Genomic DNA, 26,269 nt, shown 5'->3' with positions numbered 1-26,269 from the left:
CAAAATAATGTTGAACTCTTATTAAAGAAATTTATTTTAAATCTTCTATTTTAAATATTTATTTCTCCACATAGCCTTTCTGTTGCAACTTAAGGGCTTGATTTGTGAAAATCACTTACTCTACAAGCACCCAAAGCATTGATGACCCCATGGGGGTGTCTTAAGAATGTATCCAGTAGGATCAATTATAATGCACCCTGAAAAATTTTTTTTAAAAGGCTTTAGTGGGTTTCCATAAACCAAGTATATCTGGGCAATTTCTATCTTTGTGAAGGACAAAATTAGGATTAGAGGTTACGTTAAAGGATGAGACATTCACAATAATAATATTTTACTATCATATATTATCTTATAGCTCATTTGAATATTTTTTCATACACAGTATATATGTATCTTCATATATAGTGTATATGTATTTCTACATAACAACAACTCTGTGAAGTGAAATTCTCTTTTGTACAGATAAGGATATTTGGGCTCAGAGAACTAAAGGTTCTTTGTTAGGCACAAGGCTGGAAGAAAGTCAAGTCCAGGCCAGAGGTCAGCTCCCCCTGGATCTCTGAGTAGTGGTCTAGACCAGTGTGCAATGAAGATGGGCTCAATCCCCAACCTAAATTATTCCGGGATTTTCTGAAGTCATTGTGTCCCATGCCTGTGAATCTCTTATATGAGCAATTTTCATTCTTGCTTTCTACTATAAAAGTAACATACTTATCAAATTTATGATTTTCTGATTCAGAGACAAAAGTAAAAATGTTTACTAGAAGGGAATTTGATAAGATTGTTTGAATCATGGAACACTACATCAAAAACTAATGATGTAATGTATGGTAATTAACATAACAATAAAAAAGTTGGGGAAAAAACCATTATGTAAACACAGCTTCTAATATTTTTAGTTTTAATACTTTTATGCTTAAAAAAGCTATTTTAAGTGATACTTTTTAAATATACAGTCAGTATATTTCTATACAGAAGATGGTAGTTTTTGGTTTTTGAAAGTTACCTCTGAGTCCATGATGAAAGTTCTGTAATTTTTTCCAGTGTCATTTGTTATACTAAAAAGGCCCTTAATTTTTTTCATATCTTCCCAAATAAGCAGAATAACAAGATAAAAGAAATTCCAATTTTCAATTTATGTTATTTGGGGAAAGGGGCATCTGCTTGTCTTATAGTCTTGTGCCCTGGAAATTAAAATTCTAAACATGCAGACCTTTTTTTTTTCAAAATTTGTAAGTTCATTTCATATTTAGCAGAAGCCTACTCATGTAAAGAAAAACAAAATCAGAGATTATCTAGCTAGAAAACAAAACATTCCATGAAGGATTAAGAAAATGTAAAGTCTGTAGGATTCAGACCTGCCATTCTGTTTTCTTTTTAAGTTTTTGGTAACTAGGAAGCAAAGGGGTTTCAGGAAGTAGCATTTCCTTTTGGCTCTTTAATTTTGGGGGCTGAACATACAGCTGATCCCCATCATTTGCACTCAGAATCCACACAACGTAATTCATACAAATGTTAACCTCTTCTTCCCAACCTATTCTTTATAGGTAATTAGAGAGGTCAGAGCTCCTGAGCTACTATCAAGAAGGAAAATAATGAGAAATGAGGAAGAAGGAAAGGAAAAATTGCTACAAAACCATGTGAGGATCTATGTCAAAATACTGTCCTTGATTATGATCAGGACTCAAAATATGGAAGAGGTATCCTCAAAACTGTCACTCAAGAACTTTTTAGTAAAGATTGTATTGACCGTCTTGGTAATTAGTAAACATCCAAGGTTTTCATCTACTCATTAAGTGCCTACTCTGAGTCAAGCACCCTGCGAGGTGCTAACCACACAAAAATAAAGATGGCTCATTAGCCTTCTTCAAGAAGCTTACAGGCCATAATGCAGTACTCTGAATAAGTTCTATGCTAGACATGGAAGGAGGAAGGGCTCTTAATCCAGCCTTAGGAGAGAGGGAAGATTTATAACTGGATTACTAGCTCCCTATAAATATAGACCACATCTCCACACTTCTATAACCGCTGTACCAGGCATTATACACTACCTCTAATAGATTCTCAATGAATTTGATGACAATCTCAGCTGAGTCTTAGAGAATAGCAAGAGTTATACAGGTGACAACAATAGAAATGTCTTTTCCGGCATGTTCAAGAGTAGAGGCTGCAGGGTAAAATCTAAGAATGGTAAAGCAAGTTTTAGATATGGCTGAAATACTAAGTGTTGGTGGAAGATCATGATTGATGAGGCTAGATGGATATGTGGGAGCATACCTTGAAAGACTGTTTTGTAGGCCATGCCAAGAAATATAAATATTTTATAGAAAAACATGAAACTTCTTATTTTAAGAGGTTGAATAAACCAATAACACAATATAATGTGTGCCTAGGTTACTGCTATGAGAGCACAAGGGAGAGAGGCAATGTAATCAAAGTTGGCTGTCCAAGAGGTCTTACCAAAAATGTGATCCTTGAACTTTGGATGAGCAAAGTGAAAAGAGATCATATTTTAGGAAAAGCAGAATGCACATCTGAAGACGTGGGACATAAAGTAGCAGAGTATTCGAGCAGTGCAATATGCCTGTGGTCATGGGTGATGAAACCAGAGAAATGAAAATGAGCAGACCAGTGGTTTCTGCATGCTAAACTAAGATGTTACACTTTACCCTGAAAGGAATGAGGAAACGTCACAAGATTTCAAGAGAATTACATGAACAAGTTTCCATTTTAGAAAGACTTCTACATGAAGTGGCTAAAAAGTAAGAAAACCAGTGAAAATGCCACCCTGGAAGGCATTTTGGAAACTTTGGGAAGTTTTTGTTGTCATGATAATCTGGGGGCATTAGGAGAATTGAGAAGACAAAAGTACAACAGGAATGCTGGAGATTTTACAGTGCCTGCAGTCCTTGAATAAGGGAGATGGTTCCTGGACCCCACACGACTTTCTAATATCCTACTGGACATTCAAGTATGTGAAAAATCTCTTCCTAATTATCTGAATTAGAATCTAACACCATTTTACATATTAAAATAAAGTGCTTTTTACCATTTTAATATATACTGAATGTTACATGAAAGCAGGTACCATACAAATTAGAGGTAAAATTTTGTTTTCTTTGAGATCTTGTCAATATTTGCTCACCATTTCAGAAAAACAACAACAACTGCATCAAGGGAACACTGTTTGCCACCAATATAACACACCTGAATCAATCAGTTACGAGAGCTGCCATATTCCCTGTGCTGCCAATAGACACAAGCTTCCAGGGTCGGGCTTCATCTTTTCTTCCCCTATGACCCAGCCCCTGTCCCAGTCACAAGTCCAGCTAATGATAGCTCACTGGGTTTCAACCCTGCTGCAAGGAGGTGTCTTAGGGAAAATCTAGAAGTCATGAGAGACAATGTAATAGACAGTTCTAAGTTGGGAAGGAAATTAGATTTGAACAGTGGCTCTCAAACTGGACAGTGCTGTAGGATCAGAATTACCCAGGGAGTTGAGTTTAAAAGGCAGATTCTTGAACTCTACCTTCTGAGAATCTGAGTCAGCTGGTCTGGGGTAAGGCCAAGGAGTGTAAATTTTTAATAAGTTCCCCAGGGGACTCTGTTGCAGATGTTCCAACTTTGTAACACCCTTGGAGAACTACTACACTGGATGATGTCCAAGGTCTCTTCTAAACCTAATATTTTAGGACCCTATGAAGGTTGTGGCAATGGGAGTGAGGCTTCTCTCTATCCCCTGCCTAGGATCACCTAAACTCTAAACACCACCATCCTGATCTTAACATCAGCGTATGTGACCACAAGTCACGTATGTGTTAGTGACCACACAGCATGTGCTCTAAGCAACCGACAAAGTAACCACATTGTTGTTATGTATACAAGGTACCACCTTCACTATTCACACATCTCTATGAAAAGGTAAATGGACAAAAAAAAAAAAAACCCTCAAAATGTGTAATGTGCACATAGCAGGTGTATAAGAAATAAAGTTTTGCCAAACTGCACTAAAATTTACTCCATGACAAGAGCGGTACATTTTCTCCATGGCTGTCATAGATTTCATGGATCCTGAGAAATCCAGCCATTTTTAGAAATCCCATGAAATTTACCTTTTCACTCGAATCCACATGAAATCAAAATTTTTCCCTATGAGTCCCCATAAAATTGGCACATTTCCTCCGAAGACCCCATGAAATTATAAAGAATATTGCAGATTCTTTGCTCCTAGCCCTTGTTGCACATCTTAAAGAGACAGGTTAGATTGCAGAATTATTTCACTTTTCTTTTGATATTTACCTAAAATCACTATGAAAAACAAGTTATCAGTTGTTAAATAGATCATTTCCAAGTGAAAATAGAACTTGAACCTACTTTGGATAATCAGAAAATATAAGGGCCAAACTCTCCCAATTAAAAATGAATACTATCCCAGGAAATTGATAAAAATATGAAGTTGCTCCAATTGTCCCCTAAATAAAAGTATCGAAAATTTACCTAGAACTTATCTAAACTTTCACAGTGTAGGCATTTCTGGAAAACCATCTGAAGTTAGGAAGTTATGAATAAAAGCACTATTCCAGTTGTTCTCACATTTACAAACTATATAATACTCAAGTCAAAAATAAATTTTCCCTAAAGCAAAAAGTCAGATTTTCATAAGTTGGTCTGCAATGGCAAACAATGTCTTTCCTAAAGTTCTACTTCATAGGATGTTTTGAAAAACTAAGTTCATGAACGTGCAAGAGCAGACTGGTGCTTTAGAAATAGAATAGTAAGGTGGGTTTGTTTCAGATTTAATGAGAAAAAATTGATTATAATAAAAAATATAAGTATTTATGCTAAAAGTAGCACATGCATTCCAATTAATACAGAACGAATTACTTGGCCTTTTCTCTTCACAGAGGAAAATGGAACATGAAAAAAAGATTAAAAAGGCATAACAGCAACACAAAACAAAACTGAAACAGATACATGGCTTTAAATTATGACTATTTATTCCTTATGAAAATGAAAGTAACACACATATTTCATATTCTTATAGTAATCATAAAATCCGACCCTCCTGGTTTTAACTAGATCTTGATTCCCTTGGGTTGTTAAGTAAAACAAGCTCTCAGTTCAAGTCAGAAGGCCCCACTTAAAATGCTATTTCCTGAATGTGAACCAGTATTCCACTCAAAGGAGGAAGTTTTGCCACAGAAATATCCTTCTGAGTGGTAATTGACCTAACAGAAATTCTAAGCTGCCTTCACACTTTCATTGTGAATCACGTGAATATTTACTCTTTTATTAGATTCATCATCCACTATCACAAATCGAGAAAGATGCTGCGGATGACCACGAAAATCAGTGTAACAGTTAACTCCAAGCTGTCAGCGAGAAATTTTAACAGTATATGTAAGTCCCCCCTCCCCCAAATAGACAGATGCAACTACGGAGAGGAAAGAGTGATTTAGTGTGTTCTGATATTTGGAATTCTGATTTTGATCCAGATGGGAGGGATTGTGCTGTCCTGGTAAAAACATCAGTGCAGACAGAAAAGTGCTTCTCCTGGCCCTCCACCAACACTGATAGGATTTCCCTTTAGGTTAATCAATCTGCAGCTGAACTGACTTTCTGTTGTGATGAGATAACCTTTCGGGCTCTCTGCCAACACACAGAAGATAGAATATGGGGTTGAAAATCAGGAGCGGGGTTCTAATCCTAACTTCGTTATTAAATAGTTATGTGACCTTATGCACTTCAGTTAACCTCTTTGAGCTTCATTTTCCTTATCTGTAAAATGGGGACAGTAATCCCTGGTTTGACAACTTTTCAGAGTTTTTGTAAAGCTCATAGCACATCTTCAAGTGAAAAGTCCCGTGCACCTGTAAAAGCTTTTCTCAGAAGGAAACTCACCAAGCGGAGGACTTCCGGGAGCATCCTTTGGAAGCAAAGCCAGGCTATGTCTCTCAAGTACTTCCCACATTCACAGTGTTTGGACTGAGCAGAGGAGGCACATATATTTGTCAGCAAACCACTCTTTATGCATCAGATTTTTAATCTACAAACAACCTAGGTCATGAAATTAAAACTGACATTTCTCATGTTATGAGAGGTTTTGAGCACTGAGAGCTTGAAGCAAACACACACCTTTGGTAAAATGTCAACATCTCACCTGTTGATAAATTAGTCTCATTCTTGACTCTGTTTAATGAAGCCATATGGTGAGTTATATTATTTTCTTCACTTTATTGATGAGGAAGCCGAGATGCAAGGAGATTTAGTCCTGTCTTGGGTCCCCAGTTAGGAAGTGATGAAACGGGCACTTGATGACACGTCATCTAAATTACTGCGTCACAGGTCCCATGAGTCCCTAGTCTGTCTCCACTGATGTTTGAGAGTGGCTTCTAAAATGCTTTGTTAACAGAGAGCGTTGTCTGTATTTTTTTTTTTTTTATTAAGAGACAATTTAGGGGTGGAGAGTAAAATTTAGCAATGGTTAAGGAAAACTTACATAAAGGTAAACAAAAATGCTAATTTAGGAAATACAGTTTTATGTTTATTAAAAATCAGAATGAACAAATACAATTAAGAATTACTGTAATAAAAAATCGTTGTTACTAATCAAAAGTGAAACTGTTACTCCTATCTGTTTTCCATATGTCCTTGCCTAGACAAAACAAACACACACACAACAACAAAACCCCATAGGCTGCCCTGATGGCACAGATGTGTGGAACTATGGTCAGGGAATTAAGGAGACGAAATGGAGTGTGGTCTGTGGAGGGACTGGCCCAGAGAAATGCTACTCATCTTGATGCGAGGGACAATTTGTTTCTCCAAAGCTATAGGGCTACTTCTATCTGACTTGAGACATTTAAATGAAGTGATTGCTTGGCTGAGTTGTCCCAAAGTCTGTCTATCACACAGACTCCACAATTCAGTTTTTCCCAAAATATGATGAGTATTATAAATGGAGTATAAATATGCCACAAACAATGCTTAATTCATTTGAAGTATCATAGAATTTCATATGTGGAATTTTAAAAATATATAGTAGGAAAAGAGTTGGCTAATATACTTCAACTAAATGATTATATTTTATGTTTCTTTATAACATCATCAATATCCCATGATTTTTCATTATAAAAATGCATCGTCAATTCATGTACTCACTAATTTCACAGTTATTTAACGAACCTCTACTTTGCGCCAGACCCTAAACTAGGTTCTGAAAATTCACAAAGGACCACAATCCCCTCCATCTCTTGTCCTCAAGGCCACTTCAGGGCAGTAAGGTAGAAGTCAGCCATAAGCAATTGAAATAGGATAGGTAGGTAGAATATTGCATGGTGCTACACTAATTGTCTCAGAAGTGGATTAGCAAGATTCGATGCCTTTCCTATGGTCTGAACAGCAGCTGGGCTTAAATCAGTATGCTGGTATCACGCCTAAGAAGGCTAGCAACTGGGCAGAGGGAGGGCGTCATCTGGAGGCTGTGGGGTGGGGGTGGGAGATTCCTCAAGGAGGAGCTGAGGCACATTAAGAAGATTTCAAGCAAGAATAGATCCTCATGTCAGAACACTGTGTAGTGAGGCTACTGAAGGGTCCACATGTAAACCCCAAGTAGTGCAATCATTTGGGTACTTTGCCACACAGATGGTATCTATGACCAGTTGAAGATTACCAGGGAAGAGCAAGGACTGACAGCAGTCTGCTCCAGTATCCATTAAAGGAACAGAACTAACCCCTGTGTCAAATCCCTCCTGCCCATTTCAGCACAAAACTAAATGATGCCCCCTGAAACTGATAATGCACTATATGTTAACTAAGTTGAATTTAAATAAAATCTTTTTTAAATGGTGAGAGGAGGATTTAAGTAGTAGATAAGTTCCACCCCTGACTTTAATTATTGGTCTAACCTGGACTGGAGAGAAGGGAGCGTTACACTGGATATGAGGTTGTAACTTTAAATTTCACCGGATTGATCATTTTTATAATACTTGAAAGGGATCAGACAGCCATGAATTCACCTGTTATTGGATGGGAAAACCATTTGAAGGTGATCATTTGAGAAATAATAAAACTAGCTTCTTTGTAACTCTGGTGGAGTTGAGACTGTTCAAAATTATATAGGTATTATAAATAAGATACAAATGTAGGGACACCTGGGTCCCTCAGTCAGTTAAGCATCTGACTCTTGATTTCCACTCAGGTCATGATCTCAGAGTCCTGGGATCAAGCCCCTCATCGGGCTCTGTGCTGAGTGAGGAGCCTGCTTAAGATTCTGTCTCTCTGCTTTTGCCCCACTCCCCCACGTGAGCTCTCTTTCTCTCTCTCTCAAAAAAAAAAAAAAAAAAAAAGTAGGTGTAAACAAGGCTATGGTGAGAGCACAAAGAAGGAACAACTAACATAATATTGGGATGTCAAAGAAATGTCAGAAATAATTATAGTTATGAGCAAATGATCACCTCTGTTAACCTCATAAACCTCCTTTTTTCTTTTGTAAGTTTACTTGCCAGTCACTTTTATTTTCATTTTAACTCTGGATCACCAGCTTTAAAAATAGCAAAGGGCTAGCTTTACATAATGTATAGACTAGTCCGTTATTTTTTTTTAAACAAGTGAGTTCAACACTTTGAACAGTGGTGATTTCATTGCTTTAACTGGCTAACTCACCTTACAGCATTTTGAGGATGGAGAAATGTGTTCTCTGGTTATAAAGAGAAACATGAGTGTCTAATGGAAGCACAGACTGCAAAAACCCTATTGTTTGTGTTACCTGTATTGCTCAGGAAGGGAACAGGGAAGACAAGTAGAACAGAAGAACAAATACAAAACATTCTCAGGAACACCAGCGCCAAGACTTCAACTGACTCAGTGCAGAGATGCTTCATAGTCTCATAGACCTCAAGAAGGAAGCTGGGACTCAGGAGAGGGATGCTAATCCTGGCCTCATTGTTCACCACCTCGAGTGACAGGGTGTCTCCTTCATCTCTTACCTGCCTCTCCCCTTCCCATTGCAGAATGTGCTTTAAAGAGAGAAGTCCAGGAGATGAAACAAAGAAGCCATTTCATTTTCTTCTTTTTTAGTTTCTTGTGCCCGATGTTTATTTTCAACCCTTTTTGTCTCATACCATGTGTACTAGGACTATAAGAAATGAAATGCACACCCTCTGCAACTAGAGTGATTTAAGAGAATAGATTCTCAAACCAAAGCAGCAATTTTATTCAGGAAGCTTTTAACATGCCTTTCTCTGACAATGCTTTTACTTTCATGTAATTAAGAGACTTCAAAACCTGGAAAACATGAATGGTTCTTGCTCATATGTATGCTCATATGTATATCCATATATACACAGTGCTGATAATGAATCATGTGCTATTTTGTGCAACTAACCAAAAAGTATTCCTTTGCAATTTGGAGTTAATCATTTTCAACTTTACTTGTTGCCAAGCCCAGCCCAAGTCGTATATTGAATGTTCAAAAGTGACTTTGTGCTACAATGATTTAAACTGCAAAGAAAGACCTTTTAAGTGGCAATAATAAAATTGTCTAGTTTCACAAACCAAAACTTATTCTACCAATAAAATGCTGTTATGTTTTTGAGCATCTCCTATGAATTATTACTTGTAATTTAGGAAACTGATACCATTTAGCACTTGGTTATATGGACTAGAAGTAATGATTTTTCTCCATCACAGATAATTAAAATTTGATATGAATTAGATTATATAATCATGTATCCCCTTTATCTAAAATTATTACAATTCAACAGTATAATTTAAATGCACAGTGTGAATCATATAAAAATATTCAAAATGCAATTTAAAGGATATATAAGATACAAACAAGGTATATTTCCATATAACAGTTATCAGAGTTATTAAATGAAAACAGACTTTGGTTTTCAAGTTTGCCCACTTATAGCTATATAAGCCTTTTTATGTTCTTGCTCTTGGGTTTTGTATTGCTTTGATTTGCTTGGAAAAATAAAATAAAATAAAACATAGTGACTCTCGCATCTCAATTTACAAGTTTAAGAAAAGTGACTCACTTGACTCTAGTTGAGTTTAATTACCTAACACCAATACATATTATGAAAAAACAACCTCAGTAAAAACTATCAACAAAGTAGACTGGAGTTTCCTAAAACGTTAAATGCGTTCACTATACAACCAAGCAAATCTACTCCACAGTATTTGCCCTCATTCCCAAAAATAGAAGTACATGGCCACACAAAAAAACATAATGTGAATGTTCTTAGTAGTACTATTCACAGTTAAAAAAAACAATGGCGACACCTGAGATGTCCGCTCAGAGTAAATGGCAAAGCCAATTGTGGTATATCAGTTCAATGGAATACTACTCAACAATGAAAATGGAATGAATCCCTGAGAGTGCAGCCTGAAACCCCAGAAACAGCACATGGAGTGAGATGAGCTCCACTAGAGTGGAGGACTATACACAGTGAGAGTACATTTAGGTGGAACTTCTAGAAACAGCAAAACTACAGAGACAGAGAGGGGACCAACGTTTGCCTGGAGATGTGGTAAGAATGGGCATTTGCCGAAATGGGCATTAAAGAACTTTCTGGGGTGATGAAATGTAGCACAACTAGATTGAGTTGCTGACTAAACAACTATAAACTTAATAAAACTCCATCAAAGTGCACACATAAAATCAGTAGATTTTATGGTAGATTACATGTACATAGAGCTTCTAAAAATCTAGGTTTGTTCTATTCTCCCTCTGATAATACTTCATATATTTCTCTGCTTTTTATTCATGATCAGAGTAGAACATTTTTCATTCTGTGATCTTCTACTGAAAACTCACCAAATATAGCAGCTCTTCATATCTCCCTCCTTCTGTCTGCCTGGCTTGTTCATTCACTCACTCATTCAATTATTCAACAAAACTATATTGAGCATCTACCAAGTATCAAACTCTGCTCTAGGTGCTGAAAATGCAAGATGAATAAGTCATCTCCTAATGCTCCTCTTTTCTTCTCATGATAAACTCTGTCTTCATTTTAGAGCCACTCTTACCCTATTTTCCCTATTTATACTCACGATCCTATTTAGGTCAGCAATTTGCAAATAGGTTCAGTGCTTTGCAGAAGTGCTACCTTGAAGTGTCAGTCTGTTATACTTTAATGACTATATCTTTCAAAATTAAAGTTTGAAATTAAGTAATCTACCTATGTATTCAGTTGCTTTTTTCAAAAAAAAAAAAAATACACCGGGCAACACAATTGGTTTAAGACAAAGGACTTTTACTTTACTTGGTAATATCAACTTTATTGCCCTCCTCATGGACAGCTAAAGCAGTTATGGATTTGTGTAAAGCTGGCTCTCCATTCTGAAGAACAGACTTCCAAGCTTGCTTTGGAGAGATCCCTAAATCCAAACCTGCCCTTTGGGCTGGGATCAACTTTCCAAACTAAGTGTGATGGACTTAACTAGTGTCCATAAAATACTTATGACTTAACTGTATTTCCTAGATTCATCCTTTCACTATTCCTACAAAAATTCATATTCTGTTAACACTTGTGCACCAAACATCAAGCTATACACTGGTGTGCAAGATGAATAAGGCCTAGAGTTTGCCCTCAAAACGCTTACAATGTGAGAGACGGACAAGTAAAATGACTAACAAGAGCAAAATAATGAAAACATATACAGAAAATAGAAACAAAATATACAGAGTTATAGCCATATAGCTTTGTCTGTAGGTAAATGATGGTGAGTTTATTTTCAAAATTAAGTAGGAGTTTAACAGACATAGAAAGAGTAGGATGGTAAGGCATCCGAGGAAGGGAACAATGTATGCAAAGTTCATGTCCAGGGAATTATGTGTAATACAGACAGAGTTGCAATGCATGGTTTAACTGTAGAAGTAGCTTGTCAAAACCGAACATTTATTTCCTCAAGAGTTGAATAATAAGAGAACTACTATTCAAGAAATTATATTTTATCTGATAAAGGGTGTCCATTGAAAGCTTTTAAGTAGGCAAATAACATGAAATAGACCAATTTTATGGTGGTATAGGGTATGGGAGAACGTTTTAGGTGATAAAGGGGAAGAGATCTGGGATGATTTCTCAATTTCCCTGTTTTTTCCAGAACTGATCATGACTTAGTGTCAAGAAGTAATTCTGGTATGTCTTACACTTGGAAAGTAAGTGTCCCTCAGATTTTTATTATGGAATACCCAGAAACCTCTGATTAAACACTGGTATGCTAGCTTTCAGAGTCTAGATTAGCAATTCAATGTAGTTCGGGTTCACCCCCTATTTCTGATTTCATTCATGCATAACAAGGACATGACCATGTTCAGTCTTCTTCTACATCTGGAAAAATCACTTTGTAACCACACTGATATAACAAAAAACACAGGATTATACAGTGCAATCAATGAAAACATTTCTCTCCCCAGTGCTTAATCAATGTTTTTTTCAATACTCTGGGCCTTTACATAAAAGATAGATATTAATTTAAAACTTAAGGCTTTTACAATTTAAAAATATGTCTTTTAAAATTTCATTTGTGCAGAGACTACATACTCTGCTTCCTCTACACCAATTCTGCACCATTCTGAAAAATCAGGAAGGATCAGGAAGAAATCATGAACAAAAGTGTATATACTCCAAAAAATTAGCACATGAGAAGTCCCTGGTGCATGCAATACTGTTCCTCCCATGCAAACATTAGGCTTTACCTCATCCAGTTTTAATGCTTGCCTTTACCCTGTTATTCAGTGACAGAAGTGAAGATTATGTTGATTTGAGACATATTATAGCATCCAAAAATAATTAACCTAAAGTCACTTATAATAAATCTGTTATCTTCTTATTGGTCAAAGAGCTTTTTTTTCCTTTTCCTGAAACTGCTCTTATCTCGTGTCTTAGTGTTATGTCTTTGTGGTGTGCAGTGTGGCTTTCAATCGGGCACACACTGTAAAGCTATCATCTGTAGACACTAATATTTTCACTTCACATTATACACAGCCCTCTGACTCTATCCTCAACCTGGTCAGAAGCATGGATGTCAAATGGTAGAAGGATTCTCACTCAGGTCATTGATCAAAGTAAAAGTCTTATATAAATCAGTCTTGAAAAAAAAAAAAAACAGCTGTGAAATTTGGTGTCATCTGTAAAAATTGTCTGGTTGGTTTGAATTTGTATGGAAATATCTTAAATTTAGGTTCTAGAATGATGTTTTGTTTCCGCCAGCTTTAAAGCACCTGAAGGTATGGGCCCTGGGAAAGATTTCCATTAACAGAAAGACTTCAGTATTTGTTGCTGTGACCAAACACTTCATTTAAAAACAGTTCTGACATGTTATGTTCAAAATATGTCTAAATGTAAGAAGTAAAAGAATTCAGATTTAAACTAGGAGTGGGATGAGTGAAGTCAGACTTCTTAAAAGCACACAGAAAATACAGTATTAGAGGTATATTTTCTAAGCAACACTAATTAGTAGTCATTAACAAGGAAAGAAGGAAGTGAAACAAGTGATTTTTAAAAAGATAAATATTAGGAAATTTTCTCTTCATCAGCAATAGCATTGTGAAAACAGCCATCTTTTAAATGAAGGTAAGTTATCATGGGCTCTTTGATAAGGGAAGAAAGAGCAGAAAGAGGGTATTTTGTCTATATATTTCTATTCTGAGATGGAAATAGGAAAGATAAGAATATAGGGTGATTTAGAAACACAGCAGGAATACAGAAGCCTTGAGATGAGTTGGCCTTTCACAAGTACTAACTGGATAGGGAGACCAGGTAAGAGGTCAGTGGCTTTTCTCTAATAAGGAGCTAAAAAGAATAATGAGGTGATGCCTGAAGCAAAAGCTACAGAAGCCAGACTCTGCATGTCACAGAAATATTAGCATTTGAGAGCAGAGTAAGGGATAGGTTCAATATGACACGAAGGACAATAGATCAACATTTCAGGTTTGACTGAAACAAATTAAAAATAGATTAAAAACACACTTCTATAGTATAGGTATTGGTATTTATTTCAGTCATGCCTCTCAAATCTAAGAAAAGAACTCTTAAATGTAATTTGCAAAGTAGAAATTATATTCTTGTCATCTAAATCAAAGTTAAAATATTAGTGAAAGGTGACATAAAATATATATTTCATGTGTATGTATGTATATATACGTATATATCTATTTTAAAAGAATTCATTCTGGTAGGGAAGTGTGATTTTTTTTCTATTTATTTCAAGTACTCATACTAGGAAAAGAATAACTCATTTAGTCTGAGTTCCATAATCCATAGCCAATCCTGCATACTCAGGATTGGTACATTACAGGAATTGTGCCTAAAAGGAACTGATCTGCCTGCATGGAAAACACTCAATTTTTGTAATGACATTGACAAAATTACTCTTGTTTTTGAAACTTGGAATTAGGTTTCAAGAGTTTTAAATTTGTACACAGGATTTTCTTAAAAAGGCCATATTATGATGAGGTGGTGGGAAGAGCCTCTGTTAACAAGAGGACAAGCCATTCTGATAAATGTTCTTAATGTTAGTTATCAAATTGGAAGTGACCTCTGGCCATTCAACATGGACACGTCACAGTCAGCAAACCATAGTTCAGATCTTCCCAGCGTCCTATGGTAAGTAGGTCTGTTCAGAGGGATTGCATTCCCTCCAGCCTGACTTAATCTACAACTACTCCCCAAGGACTAAATTTGACCTAGAAACGTTTGCAACACATATGGTTATTAAGTTAAGTACATAATTCAAGGTGAGCAATACTTCCTGTTCATGATGGCATTCAACATACTACTTCTGGCTAAAAGAATCACGTCTAAGAATCCACAGCCCAGGCCTTGCCTCTCAGCAAACTCTGTCCCATATGCATTGGGCTTTACTATGTTCCATAGTCCTCTCCTTCTGGAACCATAGGTAAAGGATGGCCACATACTGCACGTGCTGGCCACACACACAACCTGGAAAAGTGAGGGAGTTAATGCTATGGGATATACTTTGACCAGAAAACAGAAGGAAACAGAAGATAAATTCCTCTTCATCCATCCCCATTGCAGATTGTACAAAAAAAAAAAAAAAGTGTTTTTTATGATTCTCCAGAGACACCCAAAAGACTAAGTAAATGTCTGTGTTTTCTTTTGAAGCTGTGGCCACTTCAACAACACATGATATTATATTTGCTTCTTCTTTGTCCCTTCCTCATTTCTTATTTCCCTTTATTCTTGCTGCCCCTGAATTATACTCTACAACAAAGCATTAGCATTTAAATTTTGCCTCAGATTCGTTCTGTTTTCTAAGACGAAGAGAGAATGCCTGAAAATTTCATTATTTTGATTGAATACCATCATGAGCAGAAATTATTGGCCCATAATAATATCCAATCAAAAGTCTTGAACCCATTTAGAATACTACAGAACAAGTGTATTGCTATTCTTTTGTAGAAACATAAAAAGAGAAAGAAGCAAAAGGTTATCAGTGGGAAATATACAGATGGTACAGATGCTACACTGACTTTCTGGAAGAAAGGACAAGAAGACTTTGACATATCCCAATTTAGAAAAATAGTCATTGCCTATTAATTCCATATGTTTATTTAAGATGGGAGGAGAACTCATTACATTATGGTCCTAGAAGCATTAGTTAGGCCCCATAAGAGATTTTCCTGAAGTTCTCCTTTAATACTTCTACACATAAATTCTGGATATATCAAAGTTCTCCAAACACAATTCTATGAAGCTTTTAGATTTCCCTGTCTTTGCACAGGCTATTCCTTCTACCTGAATGCCCCCTCCCCCCACCCCACACACATAAGGCTTTCTGCTTTGAATAACTGATGATTCAAATAAAGACCTTCTTTTTTGTAAGCTGTCCCGATTTTCCCTTCTTCTCATTACAAAACGAAGAGTTCCCGCCTCCACTTTCATAATCTCCAATTTACACTGCTAGTCCAATGCCTTAGTTCATAGACGGCACCTGACTACTCGTCTTTTTAATTCTATTGAGGACTTCTTAAATTTTCATACTGTGTTGCTTTCATTTTATATCCCCAGTATGTCTCATGACCCATGACTCTTGACTCCTGACGTTATAAGGACTCAGTAAAAAGGAACAAAGGGAAAAGTGTGAAGAGGAGAAAAAAGAAAAGAACATAAGAATGTATATGATCATAGATGAATGTACAAGGGTCTCCTTCCATTTTTCCTTCCTCCGGACTTCGGATTTGAAGAAGAGAGTCCAAAATTAAAATAATGCTACATAGCTTTGAAAGTTCTAGAAAACATCTCAGTACTTCAATCTATACCACAAACTATTTTAAGTCAATTTCTGGAGCTTTCTTTTTCCTGATTGAAAGATGATTTGAATCGCACAATAAAAATCAATAAAGAAAAGCTTTGCTTTCCAGAAATTTGTTTTGAGGGAAGTTGTCCAGAAATGCTTCAGTTAATAAAATTAACAAATATTTATTACTTAAAGTCTGAAATGAGCTGGGGAAAAGGGACACTATGAATTAGAATGGATCACTGTATAACTAATAGCAAGCCTGCTCATCCTACAAAAGAGATAGAAACTGGTAAATTCAGTGCTTTTAACAGCATATTTTATTGAGCACTAACAGGCAAATCTCCTCTTTATCTTGACCCTCTGGGGAGGGTCTGAACCCTCCTTTCATACATCTGAACCCAGATGTATGAAAATCCTTCCTAAGCAGAATAGTTATGGCATCCCCATGCACTCAAACACCATGAGATAAGCACTTATTTCCAGAATGGGATTGCAGTACCCTGACACAGTCGAAAGACTGAGGAGGCAATTGCTATTTTTGATTGTGTTAACCTGTGTATAATTATGTAATTACCCACTAAAATTTAGGCAGAGTGTTGCATATATAAATCATTAACTTTAACAATTGACAAGCTGCTTTGATTAGTATTTTCATAGTGTAAGATAACATACTTTTGTCAGCTTTCATATGATTAGGAATTTGTTTATGCAAAATGTTTTCACTCCCTGTTTAGAGACACAGAAAAGGAGAGTGAGGGCAGGGGAGTCATGTGCCTCCCTCATGGTTCAACTCAAGAAATTTCAGTGATGAGAAAATACAGAAGAGGTACACATTATCACTCCCCAAATGACAAATAATTTTAGTGTTAGTTTAGAAGAGTATCTAGAGAGTTTGACTTGGAAGAATTGGGCTTTCCTCTGGCAAATCAGACTAACAAGGACATCAGTGTATGTAGCATCAACTCAGACTGTCATAGTCAACTCCCAATTTGGCCAGGCAGCCCCTCTAACAGCATTGATCAGAGCAGTTGCTCTTCTAAGGAAAATGCATGTCAATATATTTGTTATTTACTCTCTAGCAGAAACCCAGCAGCTGCAGCAATTTTTGAGAGAATTCTCTGACACATCTCATTTCCTATCAGTCGTAGGTGCTATTGACTGTACACACACCTTCCTAATAGGCTAACATCACTGAATTCAGCTGGCTATTGGAATAGAAAATCCTTTAATTTCTTGGCTACGATGGGGCTGTGTGATGCCAAATTTCAATTCTCTATGGAAGACAAAGTCCTCAGGACATGAAGCATTTCTTGTCTTCCCAGGCAAATTGACTGGGCTCATTTGTTTGAAATAAGTGATTACAAAAAGTGGCTTAGAGAGATTGTAAAGTAAAATTAAAAATAAAAAGACTCCACTGGCTACTATGCATGTGATGTCTCTTCCTTTTGAGGGAAAGTGTTTGGAAAGTGAGGGGTGGAGACAGAATAATCCAAAGGGGCTCACGTAGGTGACAAGGTGACACATTCTAATTTGGAATGAGAAAAAAAAGTGCGTGATTTACCATTGAGATCAGAAGGTGAGACCATACTTCCAAAAGAATTTGCAGAGAAAAATGGACCCTTAGCTCTCATTATGCTTTTCTTTGTCTCTGCAATTTTATGATGTTCTAGTCTAGTTGAAAATGCCTAGAAAGGAGTGGTTTCATATGATTGTCTTTTACTGTCTGCCTACCTAAAAGAGAAATAACATTCTAAAATCACTTTATTTTTCAAGAGGCTCAGAGAAGGCTGTACCATGTGAAAGTTTTCTTTTTATCAGATTAGTAATGTCAAACTCCACAATCATAAAGTATTGATCTCTCCAAATCAGACATCTCTGTTACCATGTCTCACAAGCATGAACATCTGCTCCATCTTTCACAATGAAACTCTTCCCCACAATCAGACACACTACTGTCTTTGAGATCACAAGCTTAATTATACTGTTTTTAAACCTTCATGATTGAGCACACATGCAGCAATACCACTCCCTCATTGTCTTTAATCTTGTCTTTCCGTGTCTCTAAATATAATTTAAATATAAAATTTTTTAAAAATTCAAATCATGGGCGCCTGGGTGGCTCAATTGATTAAGCGACTGCCTTCAGCTCAGGTCAGGATCCCGGAGTCCTGGGATCGAGTCCCGCATTGGGCTCTCTGCTCAGCAGGGAGTCTGCTTCTGCCTCTGACCCTCTTCCCTCTCGTGCTCTCTATCTCTCGTTCTCTCCCTCTCAAATAAATAAATAAAATATTTAAAAATAAATAAATAAATAATAAATAAATAAAAATTCAAATCATCATCCAGCCTCGTAATTTTTCTTCTACTCTCAACTAATTCTATCCTTCTTGACCATGACTAATAGTTCTTACCAACTTAAGAAACATCTACCTTTCTGAAAATTCAGAGACTGGATCCTACTCTACTTCTCTTTTTTGATAACATTATAAGTTACCTACTCCATTATGCAGAAAAGAGTGGCATGTGATGCTTTGTCACATTCTTTTGCTTTCTAAATAAAATGTTTATCCATTTATTATTAATGACTTTTGTCTATCCTTTCCATGGCCAACATAGGTTGTTTAGAGCAAATTTGGGGGCAGCAGTAGGCATTTCCTCTGTCAGAGGATGCCTTCCCTATAAAGCAAAATACTACGAATGAAAAGGAGTCATAATTCACCTGAGTATTATAGGCAAAATGTGTTGAAGAGTCCTCCTGCGTGGGCATGTCATATTCTATGAGGCCATTCTGCAGCCTGAAGAACAAAACATTTTTTTCTTTTTTTCCTTAAACTACAACATATTTGAATCCAATCCCTTTCTTGAAACTGAGGTATGAGATGATGTTCAGGGATGGGGTCAGGAATGGTGTATGAAGGGCATCTGGAATGGGGAGAAATTTGGGGATATGGGAAATGGTGTGAGTCTCAGCAAAGAAGGGAGGAATGGGATAAACTCTGGAATGGTACAAAATAAGGAGTGCCTTTGTACATATTAGTAACAATCAGCTGTATTTATATTTTCATATTGCTGTTGAGACTGTGTCAGAAACAAACAAAAAAAAGCAAAAACAAAGGTGTTTAACAACACCCTTGGCATCTGCCCATCAGATGCAAGTAGGCTTTCACCCAGTTGCGGCAACCAAGATAAGTCTCTGGGCACAGCTTAATGTCCCCCATCTGGAAGGCAAAGCTTCTCCCATTTGAGAACCATCATTTAAAACAATCTTAAAATGTCTCCCTTTACTCTTGATATCACAAGCATCCCTAACATTACCTGATATATGGTTTTCAGTGCAAAGGCCATGAGTTTAAGCACTCCATACTCATGACCCATGGCCTATGAGTAATGGTTGAGTAGTGTTTAGTTAGCCACACGATCAGAAAAGGATGTTGGTGACCCATCCCATCATAGATTTATAAAGGTCTAGTCACAGCTCTGTTCTCCACAATGGAATCTAGAGAGCACGCAAGGAAAGTAGACCAAGTATCTCTACATCATACTTTTGGAACACTCTTGTTACAGGCCCATGATTTTCTGCCTACAGAACATGTCTTTTTACATTTAACACTTCATTGACAAAAATCTCAAGAATGGTTGATGTTGGACCCCGGAAGGGGAAAGCCCGTCTTCTGAGACATTCTCATAAAGCCTACCAGTTTCTCTCACAGAACAACAAAGTAGTCTTGCCTTTGGATGAAAATAATATTATTTACATTTTAGCGAATTCAAAGGTCCATGATGAGTTTCTCCTTATTTTGAAATCCCTACCATGACCCCATTCATATTTCTACAAATTTTAATAATATGGCCTTTGTTTAAAAGGTCCAAACAGAATTATGTAGAGATAGCAAAGCCTATCTAATAGAATTTTATTAGAATTTTATAGACAGTAGACTTGTTTTTAAATTTGAAAGGTATATTACCATCTAGTTATAGAAACAATTATTATACATTTTACATAATTTTACATTTCTAAGGATATTCTGGCCTTTCTTTTTCTGATCTCATAAACTTTTCTAAATTTCTTAGGAAATGAAAGATTCTAAAAATCATAAAAGTTCCTGTTATTTCCTAAACAGCATGCAGAGCTGTTGCATAATCTTAGAAAAAGATAGACAGGACAGACCTTACAAATATATTTTAAAGCTCTGAAATGTAGACAAGAATATGTAAATTGAAAGTAAATTTATTTTAGTGAACTGGCAAGAAGGGAAAAAATATAGGGCCATATGTTACCATCAGTTTTGCTATGCATATTTGGGGGGAAAGAAGTTTCTTAAGCCAGGCATTTTCAGTCCATAAAATGCCTTCCCATAGGTAACTACATGCTGGCAAAAGCAGTAGGCAAGTGTTGAAAGTTAGAAATGAGGACAGTGCTTTTATTGGTGGCTGAGCAGAACAGGGAACTTGGTCTAAGAGGAATGGAGAGGAGGGGATGGTAATTTGACTTAAGTGAAAATGTTATCAGTGAGTAAGGAAACTCTCAGCTGGAAGCAGCTCTTTGTTTCAACTTCTTCCCTCCTGTTGGTCTCCCTACTCACAGAGGAACAATTTTGAAAATAACCTACAACATAAAGAATGTGTATGTCACCTCACCTATCTGTTCTAGGCACTAAGTGCTTTCTTCTTTCATGGTTTGCTTCAGTAAAAGTATCACAGGAGGTCAGTTTGAGTTCCAGCCATAGGCACAATAAATTATGTGGATTTCAATATAAATAATATGGTACATGAAGGCAAGGCTTTATCTGTTCTGATTGTGATCTGTAGTGTTGTAACAAAGCCTGGCCTAAAATAAGTTACCAATAATTTTTAAATGGATGAATAAATGAATATCGCAAACAATAATTATTTTGCACATGCCACCAAGAGATCATATGTTTAAGTTAATGATTCTTCTTCTGTGTGTGTGGGGGGGGGGATGTTTGGACTTTGCACATTTCCATAAAAGACTAAAGATTGCACCATAATGGCATGATTTTGTATGTGTGTACTCTTTCAGCATTTATAAAGCATTTCCCCATGGCTTGTAATAAATGAATTCAGAAGACAGAATTCCACCTATTTCAGAAGACAGAATTCTATTTTCTGAGGCCATAGGCAGACAAGTGACTGAATCTCTAAACTTCTATTTCTTAATCTATGAAGTGACAATAACACAGCTCTCACAGGGTCCCTCTGAGGATTAAATGGGCTGATGTGCACAAAATTGCTTGGCAGAATGCGAAGTACTGGATAAATATAAGTAGCATTACCGAAGTTATTCTCAGAGAACAAAGAACATGGGTGAGAGTAAAGATCATTCCCATATTAGCAATGATATGACCTCCTGGACTCCAAGAGGTTGAGAGTTTCAAGGCACCAAATGCAGCTAACCAAGAGTAGTTAGCTCCCGGCCTCTTTGTAGCCCTGCTTTACTGTGAGAATTGCCAGAATTCTTGAGCCTTTTTGTACCTCAGTATCATCATCTGTGTAATGGGGCCCTCATAAAGTTCCCTGAAGTTCATTTCTGCTCTGATGTTTTATGGCTCCATGACAGAAACAGATTAATGAGCAGATCCAAAATGTAAGATCGGACTGGAGGAATGTGTAAGAAAGAAGAAGGGAGCATCGTTGGTCACTTCTTATGCCCCAATTATAGCCTCTCAGCCCAGCTCTCACTGCAGTCCTCACTGCAACAACCAGTTTCCCTCAGTTGTAATCTCACCACACACTATGGATGCTTCAGGAGACCCAGCAGGCTCTTACACATGTGCAGTCTGTGACTGCAAGGAAGTTAAAGCCCCATGAAGAAAACTTTCATCACTGGAGGACAAGATCTAATGGACAAAACTCCCCTCTTTTATCCTTCAAGTAGATATTTCTGAGGTGATCCTACAGGGCTTTTCCAAGGGTCCTGGGAGGATTAAATCTCATTTCCCCTTATTGGCGATCAACTTACGATGGGATCTTTATTGGCTTTCCCTCTTCCCTGTTTCATGCTTCCTAACCTACCACTTCTATGCCTTGGGATCACTTCCCAAAATATACTGTTTAAAAACCAGCCCCTGTCTCAAACTTCATTTTGTTGGTGGATCACAAACTAAGAAACAAGTAGCCTTGGAAAGCAGGCCCTCAGTATGGGATTTTGGAATTGGATTATTCAACAAGTGCCCTGAGATAAAGACCCTGTCATTGTAACAGCAGGTGAGGTCCTGATAAGTCCCAGCATGCTGCACTACCACAATTAGCACCAGAGTTTAGTTGGAAAGCTACATAAGTCATAAGGATCCCAGAAAGCATTTAGAGAGGGTCTTGTCTCCTGCAATCTACAGGGCAGACTTGAATAACATTTAAGCCTTAGATTTAATTGTGAGGACAGAATTACAAAATGCATGGGTTAAATAACTTTTATATTCTAACATCAAGACTGGATAGGAAAATCAATGGCGTTCCAAGGCCTGAGATGGGGACACTTTATACCAAGTTGTTAGACTGTAAAGCTTCATGAGAAAATCTATTGACACAAAGCATTCATATTTCAGGATGTAACATTCTAGTGAAGAAACCTAGAACTGCTGCTAGGATGGCATGTTGAAGCTTGGTCTATAATAAATAATGTAGAGATGTAGGAACTGCCTTAGCCAAGGTTTGAAGAAGGAGTCATAACCTCAGAAAAAAGGAAATATTAGGATAATTTTTTTAATGTGAGACCAGAGAATTTATGCTGTGACTCTGCCACATCAATAAAATTCTAGGGGTCAAAAGGTCTGCAGCAAGCCAAGATATTCCAAACTCTAAGCTAACCCTGGAAGTTTTTTTCTTTTTTTATGTTGTATTAATCACCATACAATACATCATTAGTTTTTGATGTGGTGATCCACGATTCATTGTTTTCGTGTAATACCCAGTGCTCCCTGCAGTATGCGCCCTCCTTATAATCCATCATCGGGCTAACCCATCCCCCCTCCCTCCTCCCCTCTAAAACCCTCAGTTTGTTTCTCAGAGTGCAGAGTCTCTCATGGTTCATCTCTCCCTCCGATTTCCTCCCCCCCTTCATTTTTCCCTTCCTTCTCCTAATGTCCTTATGTTCCACAAATAAGTGAAACCATATGATAATTGACTCTCTCTGCTTGACTTCTTTCACTTAGCATAATCTCCTCCAGTCTCATCCATGTTGATGTAAAATTTGGGTATTCATCCTTTCTGATGGCTGAGTAATATTTCATTGTATATATGGACCACATCTTCTTTATCTATTCGTCTGTTGAAGGACATCTCGGCTCTTTCCACAGTTCAGCTATTGTGGACATTGTTGCTATGAACATTGGGGTGCATATGGCCCTTCTTTTCACTACATCTGTGTCTTTGGGGTAAATACCCAGGAGTGCAATTGCTGGGTCATAAGGTAGCTCTATTTTTAAATTTTTGAGGAACCTCCACACTGTTTTCCAAAGTGGCTGTACCAACTTGCATTCCCACCAACAGTGTAAGAGAGTTCTCCTTTCTCCACAGCCTCTCCAACATGCGTTGTTTCTTGCCCTGTCCATTTTTGCCATTCTAACTGGTGTAAGGTGGTATCTCAATGTGGTTTTAATTTGAATTTCCCTGATGGCTAATGATGATGAACATTTTTTCATGTGCCTGTTAGCCATTTGTATGTCTTCTTCAGAGAAGAGTCTGTTCATATCTTCTGCCCATTTTTTGACTTATCTGTTTTTTGGGTGTTGAGTTTGAGAAGTTCTTCATAGATCTTGGATACCAGCCCTTTATCTGTAGTGTCATTTGCAAATATCTTCTCCCATTCTGTGGGTTGCCTCCTTGTTTTGTTGACTGTTTCCTTTGCTGTGCAGAAGCTTTTTATCTTCATGAAGTCCCAAAAGTTCATTTTTGCTTTTGTTTCACTAGCTTTTGGAGATGTATCTTGAAAGAAGTTGCTGTGGCCAATGTCAAAGAGGTTATTGCCTATGTTCTCCTCTAGGATTTTGATGGATTCCTGTCTCACACTGAGGTCTTTCATCCATTTTGAGTTTATCCTTGTGTATGGTATTAGAGAATGGTCGAGTTTCATTCTTCTGCATGTGGCTGTCCAATTTTCCCAGCACCATTTACTGAAGAGACTGTCTTTTCTCCATTGCATATTCTTTCCTGCTTTGTCGAAGATTTTTTGACCATAGAGTTGAGGGTTCATATCTGGGCTCTCTATTCTGTTCCATTGGTCTATATGTCTGTTTTTGTGCCAGTACCATGCTGTCTTGGTGATCACTGCTTTGTAATACAGTTTGAAACCAGGCAATGTGATGACTCCAGCTTTGTTTTTCTTTTTCAACATTTCCTTGGTGATTCGGGGTCTTTTCTGATTCCATACAAATTTTAGGATTGTTTGTTCCAGCCCTTTGAAAAATGTCATTGGAATTTTGATCGGGATGGCATTGAAGGTATAGATTGCTCTGGGTAGCACAGACATTTTAACAATGTTTATTCTTCCGATCCATGAGCATGGAATGTTTTTCCGTCTTTTTGTGTCTTCTTCAATTTATTTCATGAGTGTTCTGTAGTTCCTAGAGTATAGAAACTTTACCTCTTTGGTTAGGTTTATTCTGAGGTATCCTTTGGTTTCTGGTGCTTTTGTAAATGGAATTGTTTCTCTAATTTCTCTTTCTACAGTTGCATTGTTAGTGTATAAGAAAGCAACTGATTTCTGTGCATTCATTTTGTATCCTGCCACATTACTGAATTGCTCTATGAGTTCTAGTAATTTGGGAGTGGAGTCTTTGGGTTTTCCACATAAAGTATCATGTCCCTGCAAGAAATATTAAGGGGGGTTCTATAAAAGGAGAAAGACCCCAAGAGTGTTATACAACAGAAATTTATAGGGACAATCTATAAAAACAAGGTCTTCACAGGCAACATGATGACAATAAATTCATATCTTTCAATAATCATTCTCAACATGAACAGCTTAAATGCTCCCATAAAATGGCACAGGGTTGCAGATTGGATAAAAAAGATAGGACCCATCCATAAGCTGTCTACAAGAGACTAATTTTGAACCTAAACATACATCCAGACTGGAAGTGAAGGGATGGAGATCGAACTTCCATGACAACAGGCCTCAAAAGAAAGCTGGGGTAGCAATTCTTATATCAGACAAATTAGATTTTAAACTAAAGACTGTAGTTAGAGACACAGAAGAACACTATATCATTCTTAAAGGGTCTATCCAACAAGATCTAACAATTGTAAATATCTACACTCCCAACATGGGAGCAGCCATCTATATAAGCCAACGGTTAACCAAAATAAAGAATCATATTGATAATAATACTTTAATTGTAGGAGACCTCAATACTCCAGTCTCAGCAATAGACAGATCATCTAAGCAGAAAATCAACAAAGAAACAAGAGCTTTGAATGACACACTGGACCAGGTGGACCTCATAGATATATACAGAACATTCCACCCTAAAACAACAGCATACTCATTCTTCTCGTATGCACATGGAACTTTCTCCAGAATAGACCACATACTGGGTCACAAATCAGGTCTCAACTGATACCAAAAGACTGAGATTATTCCCTACATATTCTCAGACCATAATGCTTTAAAACTGGAACTCAATCACAAGAAAAAATTTGGAAGAAATTCAAACACTTGGAAGCTAAAGACCACTCTGCTCAAGAATGTTTGGGTCAACCAGGAACTCAAAGAAGAACTTAAACAATTCATGGAAACCAATGAAAATGAAAACACATTGGTCCAAAACCTATGGGATACTGTAAAGGCAGTCCTAAGGGGGAAATACATAGCCATCCAAGCCTCACTCAAAAAAATAGAAAAATCCTAAATTCACCAACTAACTCTACACCTTAAAGAACTAGAGAAAAAGCAACAAACAATGCCTAAGCCATGCATTAGAAGAGAAATAATTAAGATTAGAGCAGAGATCAATGAATTGGAAACCAGAAACACAGTAGA

Source organism: Eumetopias jubatus, unplaced genomic scaffold (genome assembly GCF_037043125.1).
Source record: "Eumetopias jubatus isolate StellerSeaLion01/CBP00866 unplaced genomic scaffold, mEumJub1_p1.0 scaffold_2, whole genome shotgun sequence".
NCBI classification, from domain to species: Eukaryota; Metazoa; Chordata; class Mammalia; order Carnivora; family Otariidae; genus Eumetopias; species Eumetopias jubatus.
This window is presented reverse-complemented; position numbering follows the sequence as displayed.